We start from the raw sequence: 14,382 nt of genomic DNA, 5'->3' as shown, positions 1-14,382 counted from the left end.
TTTCCCCCTCATATCTATATTTCTCCTGTATAATGGAAACAGAGGAAAGAAATAATTGCTTCAAGTCAATTGAATCTCACTGGTGCATCGGTCCATCTCTCCTCCAGCAAATCTCCATGCAGAAATCATCTCAGATGTTATCCAGACATCACTAAGGTTGGATTAATATATCAGTGATATTTTACTGAGCTGTCTGCACGTGCTGCAAAGTATGCAGGTTAATGCTCTTCCAGGGTTGGTGTGTTCCATTGCACTTTCCTTCCCCACTGATAATAGTGTTTTTGTTCTCAAAACAAAGCTACTTTTGAGATGGCTTTCAGCCCTCAGGAGAACAAATTAACTGTTCAAACAAATGTGTTTTCCCTTCAGTTGCTAAATTGAAATTCTTGTCTGGTGATTGGAAAGAACCCTTTCAGCACTGGCAGTGGTAGGGCTTGTTAAACACTAAAAGGAGGTGACAATTTCATGCCTTGTACCTAAACTCAAGCTACCTGCGTGTTCCTTGAAGGAACATTTACCTGAGCATTACGACTACAGAGATGAGACAAACTCCTGTCAGGCTTTTGGCAGTGCTTCATCCCTGTACGGAAGTCTTGCTGAGAAGATGTGCCTTGTTTCTCTTTGATGGCTTTGTCCAACTATTCCTATTTTTGCTCTGGCTGCTCCCCATGGTGGGGCTTAGCATTGGCTGTGGTGAGTGTCAGCTGGAGCAGTGCATGGCTCCTGTTTTACAGTCACATAATGTACTGTCTGGTTAAAACCTGGTGTTGTGCTTAGTGCTAGTCTTTGTCAACTGACCTTTGAAATGCCACCAGTGCTGGATTTAGCGATGTAATAAAGATATGGAACTAATGATTATTTTTTGATTGAACAGGATGACGTACCAGTACTTCATTCTTGAATGAGGGAAAAGAGCTCCCTTTTCTGGTTTTAGTTTTCTCAGTGAGTTCTCAAACAGATTTGCAGATTTGTAAATTGAACGCTTGGTTTCAGAGGTTATCATACTTATCTACTTGTACAAAACCAGACCCTGTTTCCTTTAGCATATGCAGACTATATATGTATTAAAGAAGTACATATAGCATTAGGGAGTTGTGGTGAAGGCTCTGACTCCAGTGGCAGAACAGAGCTAGTATGTGAGACCTGGGAGCAGCTTTCCTCCCCTAGTAAATTGTCCTGGACCTTTCAACTGTAGGTTGTGCTGGTGATCTCCAGTGGTCAGAAGCTGCTCTGATGCATTTGTATTTGAGATTCCCTGTTTGAACTTCAGCATTGACTGTCAAAAAGCCCAGCTCCCGTGCTGGGAAAATGACTGGACGGATTTGTCCTAAAGCAGGCACCAAAGCTTTTGTTCATGGGGCTGGCTGTCAACAAAATGCTGAGATAAGCTGGTTGACATGAGAGTTTCTGTCCTGGAGATCAATTGCTTTCCTGACACAGTGGCAGAAAGGGAGTTCTGCACTCTCATCTGGCCCATAAATTGCTATCTTTATGTTCTCTGTTTGTCTCTTTTACCATCTTACAAAATTTGCTGTAATTGCCATCAATTGTTCTTATTACTTTTGGAATGTGCTCTATAACGAAGTGCGCTAAGAGGTTTTTAACACTGAACATGACAGAGAATCTGTAATCAGTGCAAGTGTCTGCCCTTGTGAATCCAGTCACAGAACTGGGATGCAACAAGCTGTATTAACAGGGATACAGTGCATGAATCTGTGTGTGTATGTAACATAGTTACACTATTAGCATATTTTTATCTGATCAGCATCATAGAAGATATTTTCAGTAGCTGACAGTTCAGCAGAGATGAGGCATAAACATATTTTATAATCTCAACAGTTAATCTTCAACTCCTTTTTTTTGATGAAGCATACACTTCATGTTCTGTTTTTGTTATACGTCTCAGGCTGCTGTGTAGTTTTGCTGGAGATTATAAGCATCCTTTCTGTTTATTCTTTAAGTAAAACAGAATAAGAAGATGTTAGTATGTATCAGTAGTATGGAAAAGGTATACTTATACCTCCCTGAAATGGGTGGCAATGTCACAGGAGCAAAGAAAACAACTGCCAGCCACAAGTGAAGAGGCAGAAATTAGAGAGCAACTGTAGAAAAAACTCTGAAATTAAGGACATGCTCATTTAGTGTGATTGGAGCATGTAAATATTAATTCTAATGATGACAACATGTAAATTGGAGCGCTCAATAAAATTTGAGCACATGAAACTGAAGTACCACAACCTGCTTTATTGATCATTTTTAGTCACCTGCATCTAATTTGCCTACTATTTACATATGCTTTCATATCATTAAATTATACATAATTCTTGTGAGGAAACTCATATACACAGGTACATATAAAAAGAACCAGAACTTATTAAATTTTGGGATAACCTTCAATGCAAGGATCCAGCAAACAAAAAAATACCACTAGAAGTGCATAAAGTCCATAAGAATGCTTCCTAGATCATTCAAAGAGTAACAGTTTTCAAATAATTAATGGGCTTTCCTGTCAAAAGTTTTTGTTCTAACAAGGCTTATAGATGACAATCATTGGTATTGAAGAAAAGATCTTACAATTTTAAGAGTAGTTATCTGTGTAGCTTTTTCTCTTATTAACGTGCCCATGCATTCATAAATTCAGAACAGCTGCGTGTTTTAGGTTGTCTGGTGCAATTAGAGGCTCTGCCATCTTTGTAATGTAAAAACCTTTAACGTTTTAAAATCTCTACAAGTAGGAACAAGAGCAGTGAAGTTGTTATTTTCTAGGATCCCAAAAGTAAAAAAAAAAAACAAAACCCAAAAAACTGCTGATCTAGGTCAACCTGCTAACAATGTACGGTCAAGAGGCTGAAAGGTCTGTGAGCTGCCTGGGTAGCAAGCTTTCAGTAGTGGCATTGAAATGGAGCAGTTTATCCTGACAGCTGACGACGTTTGCTTACATTAGTTCAAGATTTAATAAGACAGGCAAAATCACGGGCACCCTCTGTCATTTTGTCAAAGTCCTTGTGGACAAGGAACTTTTCACATGGAAGGAAAGGTTTCCTGAGTATTTGTAATTGAATGTCAGGCAGAGCTATACAAGATATAAATGAAAACTTTGGACAAAAAAACACTAAAGAAAGGTTTTTATAGATTGCTGAAGCAAGCACTTTTACAAAATGTTTGCTGGACTCTATAATTTTGCAAATATTTATTCACTGTCACACTATTAAATGACAATAGAATTCTTAGTATCCAACAGTTTCGTAATTATTGCTTTTTCAATTAATTTAGCTTTCTAATTCCGAGAGATTGATTTATTTCTCCTCTGGTCCTAAGGTGCCGAAAGTCTGTAGACATCATGGCAAACAATGAGAATTATTTGACTTCTCTCATTCTAAAATTGAAACTGATGGTTTGCCAGGAAGAGACCATAGGAACACTTACTGGGAAACGAACCAGCTGTCTGTTATAAATACCTAATGGAAGCGAGGGGCAAAAAGACCAATAGCAGAAGTACTTGATTATTAAAGAAGCCTTAAGGAGCTGCAAAGAACTTTGTGTAATGCAGAATGAGATTGATAGGAATGTACACTTGCAGGTTCAGGTAAGGCATGTGGGAAATAGTACATAGGAGATTTCAGGGGTTCTCATTATTTTTTCTTTCAGACTATACTAAAGCAAAAACATTGGATGCTTAATAGTAGTAATACTTCAGCACTATTACTTCTGTTGAAGAAAAGATAAATAAATGAAAATCTTCACACATGCCAAACAAATGTATGGAACCATGTTATTGGACTGGTACTACTGATCTTTGTCACTGGCTGCAGGTGTTGAAAGAAACTGGAGTTTGTTTTTGTTAACCTTGGCAGTTCAGCACTTTGTCACCATATGCATACTGCTGCATACCTTAAAACTGATCAATTAAATTGATTAAAGGGAAGGATAGAAGAAACTGTTCTGGTAAATGAGAAGAATAAAGGAGACAAATGAGTTAAAGAAGGAAGCAGGTGAGAAAGCATGTCCTGAAAGGTGACAGGTGGAAAAAATGCAAGAGTACAGTGGGAAAAGTGTGGAAAATAGGATGGAAGAATAGTGTATAGCAAATAGAAAAATAGCAAATAGAATGCAGAAACCTAATGAGGAGGCCGATAAGGCAGTAGGAAGGGAAATGAAGAGGAATTCTGTAACACATAAGGGGGAGAGACTCACTCACTCACTCACTCACTCACTCACTCACTCACTCACTCACACTCACTTGGAGGAGTGGAGAAAAAGAGAAATTAGGAAGTGCTCAGTGTGGAATCCCCCAAGAGGCCAACATACAGACACATGCTCATGGTAAAGCTTTTAATCTCATTACTTACAATTCTTTTTAAATGTTAACGCGTTTTTCTAAAAGTCGGTGACTTCTGTGGTCACCTTTTCTGGTTCAAGGAGATGTGCTCTGCCTGGATGTGTGCAAGGGACCTGTTTGTATGGCCAGGGTATGCGTGTGACTTGCCATTCTGGATTAATGGCTGTCATTGTATGACTCTAGGTCTCTGTCCCTGAAGCCATCAGTATACAGTTAGCATTTGTATCTGTAACCAAGGGCCAGAGGGTCTAAGAGGAAAAAGACATCAAAAAAACTTGTAAAATTACAGGGTCATCCATTTCTCTGTTGGTCCAGGATAGCTTCCTGTAATACATCATGTGAGAAAATGACTTGAAATATTAATTTCTCCCGACATCATCCAATAACTTAAACTAAACCATTACAACAGGCTCTCTATAGTGTTCTTATTAAGTGGGAAATAAATTGCTGCACTGCTTGTGCAGCTTTGGCATTTGCTCCTGAGACTGGCCGAATGGCCTGAGACTTGCAGTTTACCTAATAGAATCTGGGTGGGATCAATGTTTGTTAATGTAGAATATTTAACATAGAAAAGGCTGCCTGGTTATGATTGAGTGTTAGGATTGTGAATATTCCTTCCCTTAAATAGCAAGAAAGGCATTCAGTGTGAGATTAAAAAAAATAATAATAATCCCAAATCTGGACCAAGCCAAAATTAGTTCCTGCCAACTGTTGCCAAAACCACACTTATTCTTGTCTGTGTGTAGACAGACAAAAAAAAATCATTTAGTGTAGAACTGATTGCATCCTTCAGGATGGAAGATGACCCATACATTCTCTGAGTGCTTGCCTTGTGTGCACAGCTGTACGAGGTGACAGTAACAAATAATGCTCTCTACACTGGTACTAGAATTTTGACTATTGATTTTGAGGGTCTAAACTTGATCTATTAATATTCAGAATGTATCAGCTAACAAAAATGGTCTAAACGATCAGAATAGAAAATGTCTTTTGTAACCATTCAAGACAAATGTGTTTTTTATTTCTGACTTAAAGACTTTTTTAATAAACCATGTTTTTCTGACATGCTGTTACACCTAAATTAGTCACTTTAATGTAAAATTTGGCAAGTTTTTGCATGTGAACTTCAGTTAAAATTAAGTATTTTATTAATTCACTTGATTCTCACACTGGATTATCTAACGTGAAAAAAAAACAAAACTCAATAACAGTAAGATTTATTGGATGTGGGATCCCTTCCTCCTGGATTTGTCTAGAATTAATGCATTTTATTTTATTTATCAGACATCTGTCTGATGGCCATAACATCTTCCATGGTAAAAGACGACAATTATTTTTTTCAATATAATGCTCAAGGGAATTCCGTGTTACAGATCCTTTCAGAAGTGAAACCACAATAGCCATAGCCTGCACCGAACTGGGAAGTTTTGTTAGAACTTCCTTCCATGCCTGTTCTGTCTGTCTCTTTTTAAAAGCTGATGTAAAGGTCACTGAAGTCAATGAAAAGGCTCCTATTGACTTCAGTGAGTTTGGTTCACTCCTTAAATGCCAGTGAATAAATGTGGGCTTTGCAAGATGCATAGAGAAATTGAGGCAGGGAGGAATACTAGAAAAGAGGAAAATGTTGCAAAATCTTTCTCAGCAGCACAGTCCCGTGAGTTCAATTCCCATTTATATCAAAGGAGCTCCAACCCTGTTTTCTGAGTTAACCCTGTATGTTTTTTCTCATTTCATCTGGAAAAAGTGATTGACAGAAACAATCAAGAACTGTTTATCACCTACCTTGGTTTTGGTTTAGCTGTGAACTAAAAGCAATAGGGGATTTACACTCACGACCTTCGATTATTGCATACTGTAATGTAACAACCCAGCTACCAGTCACGAGCCAGAGTTCCAAAAGAACAAAACAGTTATGGACTTTTTCCTTTCTGTAGATCCTATTTCCCATCTTTTTATAAACTTCAAACTGTTTGCAAGTAGTGTATGGGGGTGCTGAATCACAGCCTGAACCTCTGATTGATCACCTGAGGCGAGCAATGAGTCAACCATGGGAGCACAGGTGAAGGCAATTCACCTGTGCTGCAGGAAGGGGTGGAGCCTGGCTCCACCTCTCCTAGACCCATTTAAGAGCTGACTGTCAGTAGGGAAGGATCTCTCTGGAGATCTGCTTGACTGGAGTCTATTTTGTGAGCTCACGATAGGGTGAGTGTCTTTCTTACTCCAATGCAACAATTACATCAGCCAAGCTCCTGGATATACTATGCCATTGGTATATTCATTGATTGTATACTGTACTATCTGTATATCTGTTGATTGTACAAAGTAGTAACTTTTGTCTAGCTCTTAAAACTATTTTGAGGGGAGAAGGATATGTTTGCAAGATTTTAGATTGCATATAGTGTCCAAAAGGTATATGCTACCAGCAGATTTCCAAGTACCTTTGTAGGAGCTTTGTCCTTCCTTTTCTCTCACATGCTTTACTACAGGGCCCTGCTGGTAAAGTGTGAGCTACTGGTGAGACTGGTGGCACTGGGATAAGGGAAGCTTCCTGCTAGGCCAAGTGTTTGGAGGGTAGGGGTGATGGGAACAAAAGGGTGAGTCATTTTCTGATAGGTTATAAATAACACTACACAATTTTCAGAACTGTTATGGTTATTTACGTTGTTTCAATTCATTTTTAAATCCAGTTGCTTAGTGAGTGGAGGGCTGTGTTTTAACGAGATAATTGCAGGCTGCTAGTTGCTATTGCAGCATTCACAGTGTCCAAAAAAAGTGCTGTTCGGAGGTGCGCCACTTGCTAATCGAGATTGGAGATGCTGCAGTGCTTAGATAATTCAGTGAGCTAACACTGTGGAAAGAGAAAGCTCAGCTTTGAATCTGGCTTTTCTTGTGGCTGTGAAACCACTGACAGGTCAGAATTCATGGGAGGATTGGGAGGACATCACAGCTTTATTCAGCAGTTTAATGAACTCCCCAAACGTCAGCTCCTCACCACTGTGTAATGGATGAGTTTGCTCCCTCTTGCTGTTCGCTGTTATCTTGAGGACTCATCAACCTTAACTGAGTTGTCTCTATTCCAGCATACCTAACAGTGTGCTTAGAAATTCCCTCCACCTCGGTGGTGACTCAGACTGTTCAGGAGGGTTTGTCATACTGCTGCGTGACTCAGATGCTCCCTGAGGGTGCTGGGCTGGGCTTACTGCATGCACTGACCTTTGTCATCTTCTCAGCGATGATGATAGACTCCAAGCACACATTTTAGGATCATTTCTCACTTGCATCTGCTAAATATTTACTGAAAGCTCCCATTTTTAAATGCTCTTTTCTACATTGTTAGGTAGAGATTCCTCTGCCAACCTCTTCCTGTGCAGGAAAGAGGCCCTCTAATACAGGGACTTTGCGCTGAGGGCAGCTAAATTTAGCATTGGTTACTGACTCATAAAATTAGGAAGGCATAACTGCTGTTTAATTTTTTACCCTAGTAGTGGAGTCTAGTAGTAGGTTGCAGCTGCTGTGCTGTAGGGGAGGTGACTGCTGGCTGGGGCTGGCTTTACTGAGGTGTAATATGAATAGCTAGAATCTGAATTTTTTTTGAATAATGACTATCAGTTTGTACCCTGACCTATTGGACCTACATGTATGGAGGGACAGGTAATAGTAGAGAAATATGTTTTTGTGTGTTCTGTAGTTATTTGTTGTCTTACTTTTGAGGGCTCAGAATTACAATCATCTCCACAAGCAGAGAGGTGAATGTAGCAGTGGAGGGATGGAGGAATAATCGGATAATGGTTTGAAAAACACTTCTCTTCACCAGTTGCAATCTGCTGTAAATCTGAACATTAAAGAAAAAAAGAAGCCTGTAGAAAATATTCCATTCAGTCATTGTATTCTATACAAGATGTTCCAACCTTTATATGGGATATAAATGCAATGTGTTTTCATGCTGCCTTGGTTTTTGGAGTGAACCTTGGATGTTAGACTAATGGATGTGTAATGTGTTCACAGTGCAGTAGCTAGAATAAACATTATTAATTAGTGTGTGATCCTCAGTTGATTAATTAGGTGATACTTGGAATTTAGCTGGAGAGTATTGTATTATTTCCTAGCACATTAACTGATTTTTGTAACGTGCTTCCTATGAAACAAAACTGTATGTGTGCTCAGTGAAAAGCAAAGCAATCTATTCTAGCTTCTTTTGGTGTTCTGTGCTGGGAAAACACCAAAAGAGTAAAAAGGTGGGAAAAAAGCTAGAAGCAGGAACAGACTGTATGACTGTGTTATGGCATGTGATCTTTATGATCAAGATCAAATCATATGCATATTTTGTTCTCAATTCAAATGATGAGGGGTGAGCTTTGGTTTAGATTCAAATGCAACTTGACATGTAGTTCATTTGCCATCTGGGTAAGAATTATATGCAAAATACTGGAAGTGTCAGTTCTATATTTATTATTTTTAAATGGTTTCAGACTATGTATATACAGCATTTTAGTTCACTGGATTCTTGTCAGTGCAAATATATAAGACAAATATGGTAAAATGAAATGTGGGGTCATTTATTTCTGCATATCTTTTCAAAGCTCAAGTCTGTATTTAGTATTTGTGACTGCTATCAATTTCCCACATCTCTCTGATAGTCACTTAAAAAGGGATCAGTAGGAGAATACCAGAATATTTTAGGGAATGAAAGCTACTAGTTTTAGTTCATTGCTTTATTTCTTCACTCCTTCCTTCTATTTCTTGTAAGTTTAGGAAGTGATATATGATCACAGAAATACCGAGCTATTCTGATGATTTAGCTGATGATGTCATTTATCTTCTGATGTAGTATGAAAAATATGATTTCTTGCAGGTATTCTTTCCATGGGTCAAAGTACCACTTAAATCCACACACAGATGAGGTTAGAAAGTTATTAGATTGTAGTTCTATTAAAAACTACTGCCTCTCTTCAGAAACCTCAAATTACTTATATCTGATCATCTCAGTGATAATGCTGGTTTCAAGGCTCAAACAACTCACGCTGACCTTGGTAATGATGATTAATAGTATTTCAGCAATTTCTTGATCCTGGCTCATCTCTGTATTCGTTCCAAGCCTGCGTGGCACAGTCTGGGGCACAAAAGCTCCAAAGTATACCCAAATACAATGTGAAGTTAATGTCCTTTGATCAGATCTAGGAGTAACAGCTTGAAAGAAAAGATTCACAGTATTTTAATATAAATCAGTATTAGGTAGCTCAAATCATTCTCAAAATACAGCTAGTTGAATAAATTCATGCGTTTCACATTAAAAAAAAAAACAGAATGCAAATGAGACTAGTACCATTTACCTTCTTTGCTATTATTTTGGGGGATTTGAGTCTCTAAAACAATATGAACTCAAGCTGTATCTTTTCATTGCAAATACCTGACTGCTTTACATCACGAATGGTTCAAATCTGACCTTTTAAATGCTAAGTGAATACCTCTTAAACAGACAAAATAGCCTGGCAAATCTAAATGGTATGTCATGATTGTATTACCTGATCATCTTACAGGGAGAGGTGAGTTTCTGGCAGGAGCACATCCCATGTGTTGCTGTGCAAACTTTGGTTGAGGCACAGCCTGAGGTTAGAATTCTCTCATTCGGGTTGTTGAGGTAAAACAAGTTGCTGGCACGCAGGCACAGACATCGGGAAGTCTGTTTGTGCATATATGGATGAGACAACCGTGCGTGTACGCAAAGAGTTTTTTAACAAGTTTGGCTTATTTCTATTGCAGCTAAGATAGCTGAAAGCGGTCTGAATATTCCTGACATCACATGTTTCCTCATGATTTTGTAGAAATAGAATAGAATAGCGAAAGCAGTAATGAGCTTACATATTTATCCTATAGGAAGAAAAGAATGAGTGTCACAATCAATTTGTCATTTTGGCTGTTTTGAGTAAAGGAGCCCTTAGCATCAAGTATCTTTACTCTGGCTGTACTTGTGGTTTAGGATGTGAAATATGCTGGTGGGTATTTGCTGCGAAAGGTGCTTAAGGTTTTTGTCAGGTCACATTAAGAAGCAAGCAGTGAGGAAAAAAATACACAACTGATGTTGTATAATGTTTGGGATATACCTTAATTTGAAATGGGAAATGAGCTTTTGATATATTATCAACTGATTTTCAATATGGTTGTTTTAAATTTAAGAGTGAAGCTGATTTTTTTTTTCCACTTTTGCAAATGAATGTGTTCAAAAATCCTGTGAAGTGTCTGTTCCTCATTAGCAGGAAAGGGGAAATGGTGTCAAACTAAAAGAGGGGAGAAATTGGATATAAGGACAGAATTTTTTACAGCGATGGTAGTGAGACAGTGGCACAGGTTGCCCAGAGATGCGGTGGTGCCCCATTCCTGGAGACACCCATGGTCAGAGCACTGATGGAGCTGTGGGTGTCCCTGTCCATTGATTGCAGGGAGTTGGACCAGATGGCCTTTAAATGTCCCTTCTGGCTCAAGTGATTTTTATGATCCTGTTTTTGTAACAGTTTGCACATAAGTCATAAAAGAAAAGTCTTTGGCACTTTGAATAAAGCTCATGTTGACTGCAGGTTCAGCAGGAAGGGAAATGCTTGTCCCTTTTTGGTGTAACATCCATTATAATGGTAGTGGTGCACATTATCATTATAACATGGAAAGAGAATCAATGGTACTAATTAATGCAATATTACATATTAATGAGCCATGTTCCTGTGTCTTGTAGGGTATATCCTTGAGACATACTTAAATAAATAACCTTAAGAAGGAAACCTTCAAATAATTAAATGGTTTTAACTTAAGTCCATAAAATCAATGAAAGTAGAAGCTAAAGCTCTTACTTATCTATTAACTCAGCACTGGGTCAGTGTTACAGCACACATGGGACAGAATATCCTTCAATGATTTTGTACAAGATTCCTGCAGTAGGCAGAGAAAGGGAGAAAAGGTAAGGACAGACGTAACTCTGAAATGCTCTGTTTACATTGGTTTAAGTCAACCCTTCACGCTGTGCAGTTCTTGTCCATGTTAGATCACTTTTATGTGAACCTCTACTTATGTTGGATATCTAATTGCTACAGGAGGCAACCGTTAAGCTGGCAAGCAGCTTTGGATGCTTTCTTGTCTCAGTATCAGAGGTAAAAGTATGAACCAAACTGACCCAGTAAGTGTAAATAGGATGTGCTGTTTTCAAATGATTGCATGCTTGTGTTGATAAAAGCCAAAACCAGTGATTTTTCCAATCATATCTGAAAAAAAAAATGTTTAACGGGGAGAAAACTTCAGTTATAAATGCGTTTGTGTTTTTTAGCCTGATCCTATCTGTGTTCTTTCTGTGTCATGTATCTTCACTGTAGAATCTGTGTTTTCCAAGGATTAACAACACACACTGTGCTTCTGGTCTGTAATATCCACGTAATATCTGGGATTATATTGCTTTTACACTTAATTTCTCTGCACTCTTCTTATCCACACATTTCCTTTATTTTCATTTCTACCTACTAAGTTCTAGAAGGGACTTTTACTTTATTGTGTATTTATGGTCATTGTAAACTCCTCTGATGTGAACCCAAACTCAAGTCCTCTGTGGAAATAGCCCTGTCTCTTGTAATCAAGTGTCATCTTGGAGTATGACAGCCTCAAAGTTTCTGGGGAGCATAGTTCTCATGGGAACTCGGTGTCGTGAAGAGAGGCGCTTGCAGGTATTTTAAATCAGTCCCTTAGAGGGTTTTGATGTATAATAGCAGGACCTTGAATTTGACTGGATGCTATATGGGGAATAGTGTAGAGAAAAAGAAGGATGATGCACTGTTAGCTTTAGGTCTGATGGAATTCACTGGCTGCGTTCTGAACTAATTGAAAGTTCTCATTCACATTCCAAAATGGCGTGATTTAGCCAAGGTATCGCAGAGACATCAAGGTAATGCTGAGTTTCAGCTGAGCACTCTGCTCATCTCTTGCATGTTTACTTTCCACTGTAAAGGCAATTTTGGAATGAATCTTAGCCTGAGCTTTGCTTGATGGGTGCATATTGCCTCGGGGACCCATGGCATAGGAACCTTTATAGATATTTATGGTGTTAGGCTTTTTTTTCTGTCAGATTGGATGTTTCTTACCTTTTGGTGTTAAGAGCTTCCTTTTAATTTAAATATTGTTAAATTGGATTATTTGTGGTTTTCTTTTTTTTTAGTTAATTGTTGTTTCTAGTTAAGTTATTGTAGAATTCATACTCAATGATTCTGGTATTTTTTTGATGTGAAAAGTATGCTAGAGGGAAATATGTCTTTGTAGTTAAGGTTATATACTTCTTAAATATTTTATAAGCAATACATGATAAAGAATTCATGATAAGGTTCTGGGGGGAAAAAGAACCAATTGAATACAAGTGAGCATGACTGGTAATTTAATACCAGGAGGAAAGACGAAAGTAACATTTGTCATGAATCTAAATCTTTAGTCACAATAATCACAAATGAAATATTTCTATAATGGATAGCCAACTTATTTATCCAATAGACACTACTTTTTCTGTACAGTAGTTGCACTGTTTCCCTTATACCCTCTGATATCTGCCTTAGTAATGTATCTGCTGCTCCAAAGAGCTGCATTGAATTGCTGATGGTAATGGTTTTGGTGATTCAGAAGGAGGCTTATGGAGTCTGCAACCTGGCAGGTCAGTTGTTGCTTAGAAACTTAGTTTCAGAGACAGAGCAGTGTGTATTTGTTCCCCTTGTGTTCTTGTTCCAGCTAGGCAGAAGTCTTCTGAGCAGGAGGGAGTTCCAGTGATCGGCCTTCATGTGGATTCCTGTCTCAGTGACTACACGGAGAAGCCACCCTTGAACACGTTCCAATTCTCTATGCTGGTGCTGTCAGCACTTATTTGTGTCTGTAGGATGTCAGAGGTCACCTTCACAGCTTGTAGGGAAATGGTAACTGAGATGGTCTGTTCTTCATCAGGAAAGCACAGGAGAGCTTGTCTTCTGGGGACGATGAAGAAACGTTGAATAGCTGTAAGAGGATTATTTGTACCTGAGAGGTTTAGCATGATTCAGTGCAAAGCATGTGAATGGTTATTTTGCAGTAAGCAAGATACTGTAGTGTTAAGTTGTACCTAAAAGGATCAACAGGAATGCTGTAGTTAGCCCCGTGCCTGAATTCAGAGTCCTGTTGTGTGGATAGGAATTTGGTTAGAGAGAACATGCAGGGAAGATGCTCCTGTGACACAACATTGAAGAGAAATCTTTTAAATCTTGATTGACTAGATAAATGAAAATTGAGTAAGTTTGGAGCCAATTTTTTTTAACTGGTTTAGGAATAGCTTCATTGAAATTGACGTTTATACACTCAATAGAGTAGAAGTAGAACAAATGAGAGGAGTAAGATTCAGTTAGACTATTTTTGTTCTTTAGGTGACCAGTGATAGTGACCCACTTAAACTCTGGATTTTGTGAAAGCTTTGGCGCTCCCCTTATGACAAAGCTATAGAAATACATTCTGTTGTGTGAATGGAATCATATAATAAATGAAATCATCAGGAGCTATAGGCAACTGTGATGGATTCAAAAGAATAAACATAGCTGTTTTTTCTTCCTTCCACATGTATGTATGAATATACACTCTCTCTAATGGTATATGAAATTACACCAAAAGATACAAAGTATAGACAACACCTTCCAGGAATCCTTGGGAAGGACTTTTAAAATTAACTCAAGGGGATGGGAAGGAGAAGAAATAACTGTAAACGCTGGGGTCAACAGAGGAATCTTTGTTTGAAGATGATTTATTAACTGTAATGATGAAATAAAAGTTAATTGTCACAGAACACTTCAGTGTTCTGAACTGCAATAGTAAAGGCCTGGATTTAATTCCCAATATCTTGATTCCTTGTTTTATCCTCTGCTTACCCATTCACAGTAAACAATACTTGAATGCACTCAGAGTAGCATTGTAATGCTCCTGAAAAGATAGAGTAGCACACAAAGATTTCTCAAAAGAGATGGATAACAGCAAAGACTCCTAGATGAGAAGGAAAAACTCCCCCTCCC

The 14,382-nt window shown here is 38.3% G+C and overlaps 1 protein-coding gene across 5 annotated transcripts in view; it reads left to right on the top strand.

Moving 5' to 3' along the window:
• The window catches only part of NLGN1 (neuroligin 1), a 281,404-nt gene that overhangs the window by 64,306 nt on the left and 202,716 nt on the right, over positions 1–14,382 (top strand). Inside the window, exon 1 of one of the 5 annotated variants that reach the window (XM_031555184.1) lies at positions 7–156. The exons of the other annotated variants lie outside the window; for them this stretch is intronic. The gene's annotated coding sequence lies outside the window, so the exon portion shown is untranslated. Of the gene's footprint in view, positions 1–6; positions 157–14,382 lie in introns of those variants that run through there. 5 annotated transcript variants of the gene reach the window in all.

This window comes from Meleagris gallopavo, chromosome 11 (assembly GCF_000146605.3).
Source record: "Meleagris gallopavo isolate NT-WF06-2002-E0010 breed Aviagen turkey brand Nicholas breeding stock chromosome 11, Turkey_5.1, whole genome shotgun sequence".
Taxonomy (NCBI): Eukaryota; Metazoa; Chordata; class Aves; order Galliformes; family Phasianidae; genus Meleagris; species Meleagris gallopavo.
This window is presented reverse-complemented; position numbering and strand designations above follow the sequence as displayed.